At 44.9% G+C, this 16,403-nt stretch overlaps 1 protein-coding gene across 1 annotated transcript in view; it reads left to right on the top strand.

Annotated features, from left to right (window-relative positions):
* The first annotated feature begins 11,691 nt into the window (after nucleotides 1–11,691).
* HOMER2 (homer scaffold protein 2) overlaps nucleotides 11,692–16,403 on the top strand; it is a 98,893-nt gene continuing 94,181 nt past the window's right edge. Inside the window, exon 1 of the mRNA XM_029237743.1 lies at nucleotides 11,692–11,774. The gene's annotated coding sequence lies outside the window, so the exon portion shown is untranslated. The remainder of the gene's footprint in view (nucleotides 11,775–16,403) is intronic.

Consider the following 16,403-nt stretch of genomic DNA (forward strand, 5'->3'; position numbering starts at 1 on the left):
GAAAAGGACCATATTTTATTCATATCTGTAACCCTAAAGCACTTACCACAGTGTATGAAGCAGTTTGAAATAGTGGAATACTATACAGCTGTAGAAAGAAGGAGGGACATCTTTTTATTATGTTATAGGACAAAGAAAAGGCCAACTGCAAATCAGCGAGTATAGAATACTGTCATTTGGGTAGAGAAGGGGGAAAGGAAGTTTTACTCTCTAGAAGGATGTATAAGAAACTGAATGCCTCTGAAAAGGTAACTGTGTGCTGAGGGAAGAAAGGCGGGAGGGAAACTTTGCTGCAAACCCTTTTGTACCTTTTGAATTTTAATCCTGTTGAATGTTTTAGTGATAAAAATAAGTAAGTAAAATTTAAATGAAAAAAATATGTTGAATTTATTTGAAATATCCAGAATAGGCAAATCTTCAGAGACTGAAAGCAGATTAGTGGCAGCCAGGGGCTGGGAGGAAGAGGGAATGGGGAGTGACTGCTTAGTTGGGTATGGGCTTCCCTTTTGGAATAATAAAAAATACTCTGGAAGTGAACAGTGGTCCTGGTTGCACAACATTATGAATGTACAAAATGCCCCTGAACTATACACTTGAAACGGTTAAAATGGTGAATTTTGTGTTACAGGAATTTTACCATAATTATATTTATATATATTTTTTAAATGAGTGAATGAATGAATAAAATGCCTATCATATTTATAGATTTATATTAGATGGCCCCTCTGTGCAATGAGATATCTCTGCTTTGTGAAGTTTTTAATGGAAAATTCCAAACTTATACAAAAGTAGAACAGTGTAATGAACCCCACTTACCTACCACTCAGCTTCAACAGTTAGCAACTCATGGCAAATCTAACTCCGTTTATACCTGAGCACTTGCCCTCTACACCTACTGGATTATTTTGAAGCAATCTGTAGATATTTCAGTATGCATCTCTAAAAGCTAATGATTTTTTTAACTTACTTACAATCCATTATCAACCTAAAAAATTAAGTTATTCCTTAATATCATCAAAGAGCAGTGTTCACATTTCCCAGATTGCCTCACAAATGTCCTCTTTAGAGCTGACTTTTTGCTTTGTTGTTTTAAAAAGACCAATCTCCTTTTCCCAGAACTGACCTGGTAAGTTCATTCTTAGCCATAATGAGATCTGGAAGAAGTTAGTTTCTTATCTGAAGATGACTGAAGTTGGACTAGATGCTATTAAAGTTCCATTCATAATCAAACATTTTCTAAAGAGTTTCTGACGAAGTCCTTTGCCTGCTGTGGCCCACAGTGCTGTGTGGCAGTAGATGTCAGTCATGAAATGCCAGTGAGATGACTGAAATCCTAATTTGAGAGGCCCCAGTTTAGCACTGGAACTCACCGGCAAGAACCTTTTCATTCTCCCTCTTGGTTATTAGTATCTTAACAATTCCCATCTTTATTTACTAGAGTTCTACATGACCCTCCTCCCTCTGGAGACTCCTTAGTAAATTTAACTTTTCTACATTGTCCAAACTAGGATCAGAGAGTCAGGGAGTGATGGGGTACTCTAGGGTATCATAGGTTACAGCTAACACTGTCTTAAAAGAAATTGTGAGGTTTGACTCTTTTCTTTCTCCTCCACTTTCTCCTCTTTTTTTGTGTTTATAATGCATTGATTGACCCACATAAGTACATATTTTTATATAACCTGTTTCAAGGTTGATTTGATTTCTTTAAAAATTTTTGTTGGAGTATGGTTGATTTACAATGTTGTGTTACAGGTGTACAGCAAAGTGTACAGCAAAGTGTACAGCAAAGGTGTACAGCAAAGTGAATCAGTTATACATATACATATATCTACTCTTTTTTAGAATTTTTTCCGATATAGGCCACTACAGAGTATTGAGTAGAGTTCCCTGTGCTATACAGTGGTCCTTATTAGTTATCTATTTTATATATAGTGCTGTGTATATGTCAATCGCAATCTCCCAATTTATCCCTCCCTCCCCTTACCACTTGGTAACCATAAGTTTGTTTTCTACGTCTGTAACTCTATTTCTGTTTTGTAGATAAGTGATAAGTGATTTGATTTTTTAATTTTTAAATTAAATTAAATTTAATTTAATTTAATAATTTTAATTTTTAAATTTTCCTTTCCCCTTACATTTTACTGAACCCTCCCATTCATCCTGGGCCCATCACCCTGGCCTGTTCCTCCATATTGCCTCCCAATTGCTCTGAGTTTTAACATAACATCTCTCTTCAGTTTATTCTCATCCGTTCATTCGCCCCTCAGTTCTCCTGTACTCCTAATGCCATGTGTGCCGTAGCCTCTAAAGTGACCACTAGTTTACCTGCTGGAAAACCGAGCCCAGAAGTGGGTTGGAGGACCCACCCTCCTTTAGGAGACAATGCATCTATTGTTTAACAAAGCACCTCAATGTGTGCCTTTATCTAATCCTCACCAATACCTTCAAAAGGAGGTACCGATATCACCCATTTTACAGTTGGGGAAACTTGAGGCACAGGGAAGTTAGGTAACATGTCTCAGGTTAATAAGTGGGGGAGCCCAGGTAAAACTCCAGACAGCCTGCTTACTTAACCGCTATGCTCTACCGCTTAACACTAAGAAGTGGTTACACAGACCAGTACCTCAGAGGGAGGAGAGATTCATCTGAGATCAAGCAAAGTAGCAACTGCTTCTTCCTTCTTTTTTTTTTAAATTAATTAATTTATTCTTTGGCTGTGTTGGGTCTTCACTGCTGTGCGCGGGCTTTAGTTGTGGCAAGTGGGAGCTACTCTTCTTTGCAGTGCGTGGGCTTCTCACTGCGGTGGCTTCTCTTGTTGCGGAGCATGGGCTGTAGGCGCGCGGGCTTCAGTAGTTGTGGCGCACGGGCTCAGTAGTTTGTGGCTCGAGAGCTCTAGAGTGCAAACTCAGTAGTTGTGGCTCACAGGATCAGTTGCTCCACGGCATGTGGGATCTTTCCAGACCAGGGCTCAAACCCACGTTCCCTACATTGGCAGGAGGATTCTTAACCACTGCACCACCAGGGAAGTCCCAACTGCTTATTTCTTATAGGTCAAGTTGGCTCTGGGTAACGGTACCCTTTATTATTTTTTCTTTTTTTTTTTTGCGGTACACGGGCCTCCGTGGCATATGGGATCTTCCCGGAACGGGGCACGAACCCGTGTCCCCTGCATCGGCAGGCGAACTCCCAACCACTGTGCCACAAGGGAAGCCCTATTATTTTTTCTTAAAAAAACTTTTTTTCTAAATTTTTTTAATTGAAGTATAGTTGTGTTAATTTCAGGTGTATAGCACAGTGATTCAGTTATACATATTTTTTTCAGATTATTTTCCCTACAGCTTATTACAAAATATTGAGTGTAGTTCCCTCTGCTATACAGTAGGTCCTTGTCGCTTATCTATTTTATATATAGTAGTGTGTATACGTTACTCCCAAACTCCTAATTTATCCCTCCCCACCTCTTTTCCCCTTTAGTAACCATTTCTATATCTGTGGGTCTATTTCTAACAATATCCTTTACTTTAGCATTTCTCAAAAATGTGTCCTTTGGAAAACTACTTAAGGTTTCATTGTTAAATTCATTTAATTTAGGAAATACAGTGCACTGTATTCACTTAGTAGAGTTTCCTGAATCTACATTGACATATTAAAAGTTCTTTAAAAAAAAAAGAAACCCACACTCCACAACTAAGGAGTCCGCATACTGCAACTCAAAATCCCGCAGGCTGCAACGAAGATCCCGCATGCTGCAACTAAGACCCGGCTCAGCCAAATAAATAAATAAATGAATAAATAAATATAAAAAAAAACCCAAACCAGTAAAGAAACCTATTTCAATTTGTTTAGCCCAGTATTTCCCAAACCTGTGAAATATGGAACCTTTCCCCGCTGCATAACACCTGTTGATATTCCATGGAAACACTGCTTTATGTAACTTTCTGGAGTGACGATAACAAGGAGCTGTTTCAGAAATTGCGTTTTAATTCAAGCCTTACCAGCTTTATTAAGAGGAAGACACTTCTGAGCTTCTAGCCTGTTTTGCCGTAACCCTCTCTGACTCATTGTACGGTGGGGTAGTTGTTGAGGGGGGGGGATGTCATGTTACAGTTGCACTGTACATAGGGGGGGCCCACTGGAGCAACCAGAACGTGAATGAGCCTCCCAGGCTTGTATCAGAAGGGCCTCAAGGTGAAATTTCAGCTCAGACGGTGTAGCTGGTATCCAGTGTCTCTGTCTGTAAAAACTGACCTTGGATTTGGTAGATATAAGCTTCCCGACTTATTTCCATACAATGACCCAGCTGGGTCTAAAGGTAGGATATGATGTCACCAGCTATCTATAGTCACTCCCTAATTAATACGTGGCCAATGAATACCTGACTCTTTGTTCTAAATTGGGACTACATCTCACTGTCATCCCTCAACTGTGGGGAACCAAGCCAGGGGACAGGGACAGGGCTGCCAGAACTTGGGATCAGCCGAGGTCTTCAGCAGTAGCGATAGAAGTAAGAGGCAGCACGTGGACCTTGCTTGGAGGATGTCGGGGGAGGAAGGGCCAAGTCTGCAGGGGCAGCAGGCCCACTGGAGCCTTGGGGCCCACTGGACCTGCAAGAGTTTGGGAAAGTAGTCTGAGTAGCTTCCGGAAGCATGAAGTAAGTCTGGCTGGGAGCCTTTACCTACACAGCCCCAGGCAGCTAGGTTGGACCCCCTTTGCTGATGGAACACTCTAGGTCATTCCTTCCCAAATTTGCCTTTCATAAGAACCACTCCAGGGCTTCCCTGGTGGCACAGTGGTTAAGAAATCTGCCTGCCAATGCAGGAGTCACGGGTTCGAGCCCTGGTCCGGGAAGATCCCACATGCCGCAGATCAACTAAGCCCGTGTGCCACAGCTACTGAGCCCGCGTGCTGCAACTACTGAAGCCCACGTGCCTAGAGGCCGTGCTCCGCAACAAGAGGAGCCACTGCAAGAGAAGCCCGCGCACCGCAACGAAAGAGTAGCCCCCGCTCGCCGCAACTAGAGAAAGCCTGCACACAGCAACAAAGACCCAACACAGCCAAAAAATAAATAAATTAATAAATAAAATTTATTTTAAAAAATAAAGAATAACTCCAGGCACTTATTAAATATGCAGATTTCCATACCCCACCCCAGAAATACTAAATTGGTCTGTTTAATAAATGCTCTGAGTGATCTATGTGATGAGTTTGGGAAACACTGCTGTAGTTGTTCAAGGGATCTTGCTCAGTAGTAATGGACTCAGTCCATTCCTCAAAGTGCTTTTTTTTTTTTTCCTGTTGAGGAGGAACAGAATATGCCACCCCAAAATATGCCACTTTGGCATGAGAATTATTATTATTATTTTTAAATAAATATATTTATTTTTGGCTGTGTTGGGTCTTCGTTTCTGTGCAAGGGCTTTCTCTAGCTGTGGCAAGCAGGGGCCACCCTTCATCGCGGTGCGCGGGCCTCTCACTGTCGCGGCCTCTCTCGTTGCAGAGCACAGGCTCCAGACGTGCAGGCTCAGTAGTTGTGGCTCACAGGCCCAGTTGCTCTGTGGCACGTGGGATCTTCCCAGACCAGGGCTCGAACCCGTATCCCCTGCATTGGCAGGCAGATTCTCAACCACTGCGCCACTAGGGAAGCCCCTTATTTTGAACTGAAGACAATCAAGACCCAACAGACTCAGAAAAAGCTGTTTACCTTCCCTTACCTGACTAAAAGAATTTAAATAGAGGTCATGTACCAGGAAGATAGCTAATACCAAAGTTAACTTTTTATATCAGGAAGACTTATCTGCATGGCACAGCAAACATCTGTTTACTGAACATCTGCCCCTCTCATCTTCCTGTGATTTGTCTTCCCTTTGAAGCCCCTGACCCCCACCCGCTTCTCCTTAGCTCAGGATGGCATGGAAGCCTCAACGGCCTGACTGTCTTTGGGTCTCATATCTTTGGGGCTCCCATACATATGAAAATTGTTTTTCTCCTGTTCATCTGTTGTATGTCAATTTAAATATTAGACCAGCCAAAGAACCTAGAAGGGAAGAAGGGAAAAGCTTTCTGCCCCTACACTGTCAATTAATTTTTTGGCCTGACTTGGGATTCCACAAGGGTCTTGTGTTCTCTCAGAAGAGATGACAAGGATCTTACCCTTCTCATTCTCATCTTCTTCAGGGACTTTGGACTTCTAGCCCCTCTGGCTGAGGCCAGGTCATAAGCCTGTTGTTGGGCCCCAGCTAGAATAAGTTTATATGTTTTTTCCCTTTTCTTGGGTTATCATTCCCCCTCTTGTTTTAATAAGAATTAATTTTAGAAGAGGTGGTTTGGTGGGCTATTGGTGCCCATTTGGTGCCTTTTATATTAAACCTCCTCTTTTATATTATCTCTAATTAGCCAAGAGTATTTTTGGAACACATACTATGTGCAGAACTAGGAATAAAAAGTAAATTAAACATGTCTCTACTTTCTGGGACATGTTTGGATTTGGGATAAAGAAAAAGTGCTGGAGACGGATGGTGGTGATATTTGCACAACAATGTGAATGTACCTAATTCCACTGAACTGTACACTTAACAATTATGAAAATGCTACAATGAGGTATCACCTAACACTGGTCAGAATGGCTATCATCAAAAAGTCTACAAATAATAAATTCTGGAAAGGGTGTGGAGAAAAGGGGACCCTCCTACACTGCTGGTGGGAACGTAAATTGGTGTAGCCACTATGGAAAACAGTATGCACATTCCTTAAAAAACTATAAAAATAGAATTACCATATGATCCAGCAATCCCACTTCTGGGCATATATCCAGAGAAGATGAAAACTCTAATTTGAAAAGATACATGCTCCCCAGTGTTCATAGCGGTGCTATTTACAATAGCCAAGACATGGAAGCAACCTAAGTGTCCATTGACAGATGAATGGATAAAGAAGATGTGGTATATATATATATATATATAAAATACAATGGAATATTAGCCATAAAAAGAGTGAAATAATGCCATTTGCAGCAGAATGGATGAACCTAGAGATTATCATACTAAGTGATGTAAGTCAGACAAAGACAAATATTTTATGATATTGCATATATATGGAATCTAAAAAATAGTACAAATGAACTTATTTACAAAACAAACAGACTCATAGACATAGAAAACAAACTTATGGTTACCAAAGGGGGGGGGGATAAATCAGGAGTATGGGATTAACAGATACACATTACCATATGTAAAATAGATAAACAACAAGGATTTACTGTATAGCACAGGGAACTATATTCAATATCTTATAATAACCTATAATGGAAAACAGTTTTAAAAAGAATATATATGTATATATGTGTGTGTGTGTGTGTGTGTGTGTATCTCATCGAATCACTTTGCTGTACACCTGAAACTAACATAATATTGTAAATCAACTATACTTCAATAAAAAATTATGAAAATGGTAAATTTTATGTTATGTATGTTTTACCACAATTAGGGGAAAAAACTTTTCAGGCAACAATACACCCTAAAAACCAACTGAGGAAGACATTTACAAAGTGATAAACCAGCAAATGTAATGGAGCGCATGAATTTAAGGGGATACTTGAGTAAAGTAGACCAAACACTGAAACAGCCTTTGTGCTAGTTTTGAAGGAGGTAAAGAACCGGTAGATTGGAGAATTATAACAATGAAAGAGATGGCGTGTGCAAGGAGAACAATAGATCAGATCCAATACAAAGCAAGTTTCTAAAGGGGAGGGTCTGTCAGAAAGGCAGCCCTCACACTACTGACCAACCTGGGCTTGGGAAGTGTTTGCTGGAGGAATGAGGTGATAAGGAATCGCAGGGAAAATGGTGAAAGGAGAGGTCTCTGCAGGTGGCTGGTGACTATGAGGGATCAACCAGCCCCTTGCTTTGAGTGAGTAGAGAGGTATTGTCTTGATTCAAAGTGATTTTCTGCTAAGTATTCTGGTATTATTACTGTGAAGTTACTGAAAGGAAACTCCTGGAGACCCCTGAGGGGTGAGCTGTTGGAGAGACGGTTAGAAAGGGCCAGAAAAGGTATACTCATTTCTGGGCCCACTGCCCGACCATGTATCTCTGCCCTGTGCAGGAGCTGGGAAAGAGCTGGAGGTGGGTTTGGGAGCAGAAGCCGGCTCTTACTGGGGAGCCCAGCATGGTCAAGGGATTTGTGGAACAGAGCCAAAAACCTGCTGGGAAGCTGAGATGAAACAGGTGGCTTTCCTAAAAGGTGTTATTTATGAGGAGGACCCCAGATTTGTAGGGGGACCTCACTTAGAACAACTGGCGGATGAGCTGAGCTTTATTGGAGGCAAAGATGCTACGAACTGGAGCCACTGTGGCCTCCCAGATGGGGCTGGGGAAGAGGGTGGGAGTGGGGCTGTGTCTAATAATCTCAGCATGCCATTCGAGGCATCTGGGGCAGGTCTGGCACATAGTAGGCATTCAGTAAATATTTGCTACATTGAAATGAATTGAAAACCCACTTGTTTCTATTCCGTATTTGCTTTTTGTTTGTCTTCGTTTTGCTCTTAGTTTTCTGGTGAAGAGTTATGACATTTTTTAAAAGAGAAGATATTTGATTCAGCTAAATCCAGCTAAAAGGGGGTGGATCCACATCTAGAACAGAATGGCACCCCCCGCCCCCTCTGGGGGCGCTGCTAATGGCCACTCTTTCACCCTCACAGGCTCCCTTTCCTCCCCTATGCCTTCCTGCATCCCACCTCTGCTCCCATGACACGCTCTCCCTGTGTTCAGATATTGTCTTGCTAATGGCTCCCAAGTCTTCCATCCCAGCTCTATGCCTGCCGTATCTAACTGCCTACTGGACATCTCCGCTTGCTTGTTCCTCAGTATCCTGCATCTCAGCATGTCCCAAATTGCACTCGTCATCTCTCCTCTCTGATTCGCTGCTGCCCCCCTCCCTCCAGGATTCCATGTATCCTTGAGACATGTCATTATGTGGACAACATCTTGAGTTGGAAACCTCAGTGCCACACATGACTCCACCATTTTCTTCATTCATCCTCAGTCTTGTGTCTACCTCAGACATGACTCTGGAATCTCACCTCACCTGTCCAAGCCTGCCCCATCCCAGCTATTCCAGATACAAACAGGTACCTCTCTGTTCTGCTGCTGGTGTCAATCAGAGGCAATTCATCCATACAGCTCCAGCCCCTCTCAGAGAGATCTAGCAAGCTTTAGAATTGATTCCTTCTGCCCTGTGCTCAAAGGAGGTACAGAACTTCCTTGGCTCCACAGATTTCTTGGGTTTCTTAGTTCCCCTCCGGAGCCCTAAGTCTCAAGAAAGCCTAGCCAACAAGCTAGGGAGAGTGTGTTCCTTTTTGTTCCTACCAGTTCCCGAGCTCCTGGGGCTCTGGGTCTCACATCCACTTCTTTTGGGGGCACTATGAGGCTTAGAGCAGTGGCTGGCAACCTTGGCTGCACATTGGAACCACCTGGGGAAGATTACTGATGCATGGGTACCCACCAAACCAATTAAATCATTCTCTCTGGAGGTGGGGTCCTGCCACTGGCATTTTGTCGCGGCTCTCTAGGTGATTTTAATCCTCAGCCAAGGCTGTGAATGACTGGTTTAAAACATCTGTTTCCACTCTCTCTGCCTTGGGGTCTCAGAATTATGCCCCCTCTCCAGCTTTGCAGCCTGGCCCTTTCAAGTTTTTCTCCAGGAATAGCAGCTTAACTTGGAATGACTCTGCTACATCCTTGACTATTTTTCATCCAACAATTCATCCATCTATTCTGTACCTGGCACTGGGAAACAAATATAACTACATGCTTAGAGTGGGCATCTATTATTTGGGGGCACCATCCTGTGTCCATTTACTTTGATTTTCCCAACCCTTGGTTTTCCTTTGGCTGTCTGTTTCAGTCCTACTCCAGTCCATGGCCTTCTGTGAGAAGCTCACTCCAGGGCTGCATGTGGCCCAGACTAAGCCAATAAGAGTGTTTCATCCTCTGGCCACAGCGATTGGCTCAGGGATGGGCCCGTGCCCCAAGTCAGGCCAGTCAGGCACAGTGCAACTCAATTCTGGGACTTTGAACTGTTTGGGGGTTTGCTCATTTCTTGCTACATATGAATGTGAGACCAGAGCCAAGAAGAGAGCTTGTCTGAGGATGAGCCCAAACAGAGCAAGGAAAACCCAGGGAGGGACCCTGCCCTCGACCGTCTAGTGGAGGAGACTCACCTGTTGACACATCCCAAAGGAGTAGTAAAGGGATAATCAGTGAGTTACCTCAGGGCAGTAGAGCAGCATGACCTGGATGTCCCTGGGGGGCACTAGACTGCCCATAGGGTCATTTCTATTTTTGCCTCTTGTAGTTAAATTCTGTGGGGAGGCAGCCAGTGAGGCCCAGCCTCTCCTCAAAGCCATTGGGTTGTTTGATGATTGACCCCTCTGCCCAGGAGCTGCAGCTTCCCAGGGCCCTGCGTCGCAGGAGGTCGCTGGTTCCTCCCTCCTCATTCAGGCTCCCATCTCTTACGGGAGGCTGATCAAGACACTTCCTCTTCTTCTGTGGTGACCTAAATTGGAAGGAAATCCAAAAAAGAGGGGATGTATGTATATGTGTGGCTGATTCACTTTGCTGTACAGTAGAAACTAACACAACATTATAAAGCGATTATACTCCAATAAAATTAATTATATATAAAAAAAAAGACACTTCCTCTCCTTTTCTGGCCTTGGCTGAAACCTCACTTAGATCCTCCTAACAAATTTCTCTTGCCTCCAGCCTTTGCCTCTCTGGACCATTCTCCCTACTGCTGCTAGAGAATATAAGATGCTAATCTGATCATACCAGCCTCCTACTTCAGAATTTTCACTCGCTCCCTGTGGCCCTCAGCATCAAGTCCAAACTCCTTAACATGCCCCTGAGGTCTTTCACAATGTGGTACCAACTTACCTCTCATGCCTGGTCACTTCCTACCACACACTATTGAGCTAAACATGTGGATATTCCCTATCATTCCCTGTATGAATCATACCCTTTAATGCCCCCATACCTTAGCTTATTGGACTTCTCTCCCATATATCCTTTAAGATCCTGCTGAGATGTCCCCTTTCTGAAGACTTCCCCAGATGAAGTCAATATCTCATGGGACTTTATTCATACCTTGGTTACATTATATTTTGCTTATTAGGTTGTTTGAGGACATAGATTGGTCCTCAATCTATGTCAGAATTGGTGCTAAGTTAAGGTTGAATGAATGAATGAATGCTTTCAGAATCCTCAGAGGCATCTAGGACAGATAGACTTAGGAGAGCCCTGGATGAAAAGAGTAGAGGACAGTTGGGATGTTGGAAGCCATTTAGAGCTCATCTCTCCAAGAGCAGGCCCTCAGTCAGATTGGAAACAGGGGGGCTGGGGCTGGCATCTTAACGAGATGGTCCATAGTCTTCTCTGACCCTCAGGTGCCCTTCAGAGAAATCCTGAAGCTATGAAGAGCTTTGGACACAGGTTGGCAGAATGTTACCAGGCAGGAAGTGCATGAGCTGTTTCCATACAGTTTCAGAATCCTCAAACAAATTTAGTTTATTAATTTTCAGTCTTTTTTTTTTTCTTTTCTTTTTGGCCGCACCAAGCAGCATACAGGACTTCCCCGATCAGGGATCAGACCCGCACTCCCTGCAGTGGAAGCACGGAGTCTTAACCACTGGACCACCAGGGAAGTCCCCGCTGCCGACCACCATTGTTAACATCTTACATTACCACGGAACACGTGTCATAAGGAAGGAACAAACACTGGTACATTACTATTAACTAAACTCTAGACTTTATTTGGATTTCACAGATTTTTCTTCTCTCTCTTCCAGGATCTAATACAGTATTTAGTAAATCATCACGTCACCTTAGTCTCCTCTGGTCTGTGACAGTTTCTCAGTCTTTCCTTGCTTATCATGACCTTGACAGTTTGGAGGAGTACTGATCAGGTAGTTTGTAGAATGTCCCTTGGTGTGGATTTGTCTGGTGTGTTTATCATGATTAGACTGGGTTATGGGCTTAGGGAGAGAATAACATATAGGTGAAGTACACTTCTCATCACATCCTATCAGAGGGTATGTGATACCAACATGGTTTCTCACTGGTGAGGTTAACCTCGATCACTTGGTTAAGGTAGTGCCTGCCAGGTTTCTCCACTGTAAAGTTACTGTTTTTCCCTTTCCATTCTCTATTCTTTAGAAGCAAAACATTAGGACATTAAGACCAGCCTACTCTCAAGGAGGTGGAGGAGGGGAGTGTTAAACGTTACCTCCTGGAGGGGCGAGTATCTACACGTATTATTTGAGATTCTTCTGTAGGGAAGATGTGTCTCTTCCCCACTTATTTAATGATTTACATTAGTATGGACTCATATGTATTTATTTTATATTTTGCATCATAATCCTGTACAATGTTATTGATTTTTTTTTTACATCTTTATTGGAGTATAATTGCTTTACATTGGTGTGTTAGTTTCTGCTTTATAACAAAGTGAATCAGTTATACATATACATATGTTCCCATATCTCTTCCCTCTTGCGTCTCCCTCCCTCCCACCCTCCCTATTCCACCCCTCCAGGTGGTCACAAAGCAGCGAGCTGATCTCCCTGTGCTATGCAGCTGCTTCCCACTAGCTATCTACCTTACGTTTGGTAGTGTATATATGTCCATGCCACTCTCTCGCTTTGTCACAGCTTACTCTTCCCCCTCCCCATATCCTCAAGTCCATTCTCTAGTAGGTCTGTGTCTTTATTCCCGTCTTACCCCTAGGTTCTTCATGACATTTTTTTTCTTAAATTCCATATATATGTGTTAGCATACGGTATTTGTCTTTCTCTTTCTGACTTACTTCACTCATTGATTGTGTTGCTCAAATGGTTCCAGCTTTGGCCATTGGGAGCTCTTTCAGTTAGCTCCTGTATCCCTTCCATGTACCGCCATCCCTTAGCTAGTGGGGAGCAGCCGCATAGCACACGGAGATCAGTTCCGTGCTTTGTGACCACCTAGAGGGGTGGGATAGGGAGGGTGGGAGGGAGGGAGATGCAAGAGGGAAGAGATATGGGAACATATGTACATGTATAGCTGATTCACTTTGTTATAAAGCAGAAACTAACACACCATTGTAAAGCAATTATACCCCAATAAAGATGGTAAAAAAACCCAAAAACATACTGCCATCCCTTCGGTTTTTTGAGTACCTCCTTACTTTCTGGTACTACAAGATGCTTTATATTGGTCTTGTATTTTCCCTGCCCCAGACTACACTCAGCCATTTCTCCAGGAGCTAACTTTTGAGATACAAGAAGCAGAGACGTGGAATGTTACCCTCCTAGGCACAGAGGGTGCACAGTGCTTATCTGCCCAGGGTGCTTGGGAGATTTGCTGGCAATACAGAGGAACGGTACAGGTGGAGCCGCTCCCTGTTTCCGTAGTTTCACAGGTTTGTATATCTCTCTGGTGAGCCATCCACGGTTATTCCATTTGCCCCGGTTAGAGTGCAGAATGTCCCTCAGACCGGCTATTCATGCCGGGTGATCAGATTCTGGAGCCTCTGCTGCCCACACAGAGTGGCAGGAATTCCAGGTCCCTGAGGTTGTGCTGGTCAAGGTCTGGCCTCTCAGACTTCTGGGGACATCTCTGCCCTGCTCATTCCCAACTCTGGGTCTATCCAAATGCCAGTTTTTATTTTCCCAAGGCTGTTGTTTCAAAGTTGGCTTCTACCCCACCTCCTCTCTCTCATGCACGTTCAGTAGGTGTCCTTGCTTCCATTAGAAAAAGGAGCCCACCAGGCAAGTGTTCCCTCCACCTCTCTCTTCCACCTTCCCCTGTGGAAACTTCTCCCCGCTCCAAGGCCAACGCCTCCACCTGGGCCTGGACCCCATCCTCTCCCGGTTTCCCCAGGACCTCCCCTTCCTTCTCACATCTTCAGTCTTGTCCCCGCTCACTGGCTCTTCTTTGCTCAACCTAAAAGGATCCTCAAATCTCTTGCCCTAAAAAGAGTCTCCTTGGCCTCGCCTCAGCCTCCAGCCAGCATGGAATCTCTCCCCTTGACTGCAGGCCTCTTGATAGGAGAGACTTCACCAATCATTTCCCTTGACAACTGGGGCCATGAAGACCACGTTGATGGGAGATTTTCCACAGAAAAAGGGTGACTGTATTGGCTTCAGTGGAGGGAGGAGGTATTGATAGGGAAATTAAGTGGCCTCTCTCTAGGGAAGATTCCAAGATAGTGGAATACTACCTGTTTGGCCTCACTATGTCTTCCCAAGGTAACTTGGGTGTGCCCTTTCCATCAGTGGAGAGAAAGGAAACTCCCATTCAGGATTTGGGATACTACTTGGCCCAATGCACTGTGAATCTATCTTCTGGTACTTCTATTCCAGCTGAGCCTGCTTCTGCCATTCATCCCCCTTCTGCTGACTTCTCCCTTTGACACTGCCAGAAACCCGCACCCCTAACCAGCTTCACCTGGCCTTTGGAATTCAGCTTGTGGTAAGTTTCCTCCAGGACTAAATGCTTATCCAGTCCTGGCTCTAAACAGACTTACCTGTGCTTACAGACCCTGGCCAATTCTGTGTATCTGTGGCCCGACCTATTTGCTAATTCATTCATTCAACAAATATATATATATATATATATATATATATATATATATATATATATGTATTTTTTTTTTTTTTTTTTTTGTGGTACGCGGGCCTCTCACTGTTGCGGTCTCTCCTGTTGTGGAGCACAGGCTCCGGACGCACAGGTTCAGCGGCCATGGCTCACGGGCCTAGCCGCTCCACGGCATGTGGGATCTTCCCGGACCGGGGCACAAACCCATGTCCCCTGCATCGGCAGGCGGACTCTCAACCACTGCGCCACCAGGGAAGCCCTCAACAAATACTTATAGAGGACTTTCAGGTACAGTTCGAGGCACTGGAGAGACAATGATGGGCAAAAAGATATGGCTTCATAGAGTGTGCAGATGTGCCTGGGAGACATACTAAATAATTTCACAAATATAAATTACAAACAATAATTTCAATGAAGAAAAAGTACAGGAGTTCACAGTCTTGTCTGGGGCATTAGGTAAAGGTTCCACAAGGAAGTGACAGTTTAACTGAGATCTGAAAATGAGTAGGAATGGACTAGGCAAAGGGGCTGGGGTGTCAGAGACAAGAGAGGACAAAATCTTCCCAGACTGACAGAATGGCATGGGCTGAAGGGAGGATGGCCAGTTGGCTGGAGTGCAGAAAGCAAGGGGAGAAAATAAGAGGAGAAAAGGCTGGAGAGGGCAATGGGGTTACAATGCAGCAGGGCCTTACAGCCATGTTCAGTATCTTGTCTTCATCCCAAGGACAGTGGGAAGGAAACCACTGGAGCATTTTAAGAAGAGTGGTATGATCTGATTTGTAATTGAGAAAATTACTCACAGGGAGTCGCTAGCCACATGAGAAGACCCTGAGGGTTAGCAGGTAAAGTTGTGGTCCCAGGAGACATGAGGGTAGGGTTGGGGTGTTGGCCCTCCTCTATATGCTTATTCCTTGACTTTTTTACTGTCCTGAGTAAAAATAATCCTGCCCAGGCTCATGTGGGCAGTATGTTCTCAGCAGAAAATGATCCTGCAAAAGGCCCAGAGGGCGATGAAGATTAGGTTAGTCCCAGTGTCGGCCTTTAGTAGGGGATCCGGACCTGATACGTGGAAAGGAGATTAAGACTGCCCTTCTTTAAGCTCCACTTTTGCCATCTCCATTTCCCTTGCTCTAAGCCAAGTTGATTAAGCCCCCATCCCATCTTTACCCAGGGAAGAACCCAGAACACCTGCTGCGGGTGTAGGATCCTCCCTGCCCTGCTGGCTTCCAGAATTTCATGGTGGGGGTACCCTGAGCCACCCACCTGGCGGTGGACGGCAAGATGAAAGGGGGCTATAAGGAGGGACATAGCCGTGCCCATCACAGATTCTGAAGACCTTGAGCTCAGATCTGAATGTGTGACCTTGGGCAAATCACTTCCTCTCCTGGGGCCTCGTTCCAGCATCTGCAAACTAAGGGTCGCCCCAAGTCCCCTCCAGCTGCGAGCGAGCCTCTAAATCCCCGCAGGCTGGATGCTTGCTCGCGGCACTGCGCCAAGCCCCCGGGTGGGCGTGGGGCGGGGGCGAGCCAATGCCGAATCTCAAAGGTAAGGGGGTGTGCTCGGGAGGGGGGTGGAGACCGCGGGGCGGCGCCGGGGGGACGCCGCACGCACGGCCGCGCTCCCAGCCCCTCGGCTGGGCACCGGCCCCGGGGTCCAAGAGGTTACGTAAGGAGCCGGGCGGCGGGAGCGGGGCGGGGCGGATACCTCCCGAGCGTAGCAGCCCAGCCCCCGGCGACCAAGACCCCGCCCGCCCGCCCGCGCCTGGTGTCGGCGGCG

The sequence above is a fragment of the Monodon monoceros genome, unplaced genomic scaffold (genome assembly GCF_005190385.1).
Source record: "Monodon monoceros isolate NGI ecotype Baffin Bay Population unplaced genomic scaffold, NGI_Narwhal_1 Super_Scaffold_21, whole genome shotgun sequence".
Classification (NCBI taxonomy): Eukaryota; Metazoa; Chordata; class Mammalia; order Artiodactyla; family Monodontidae; genus Monodon; species Monodon monoceros.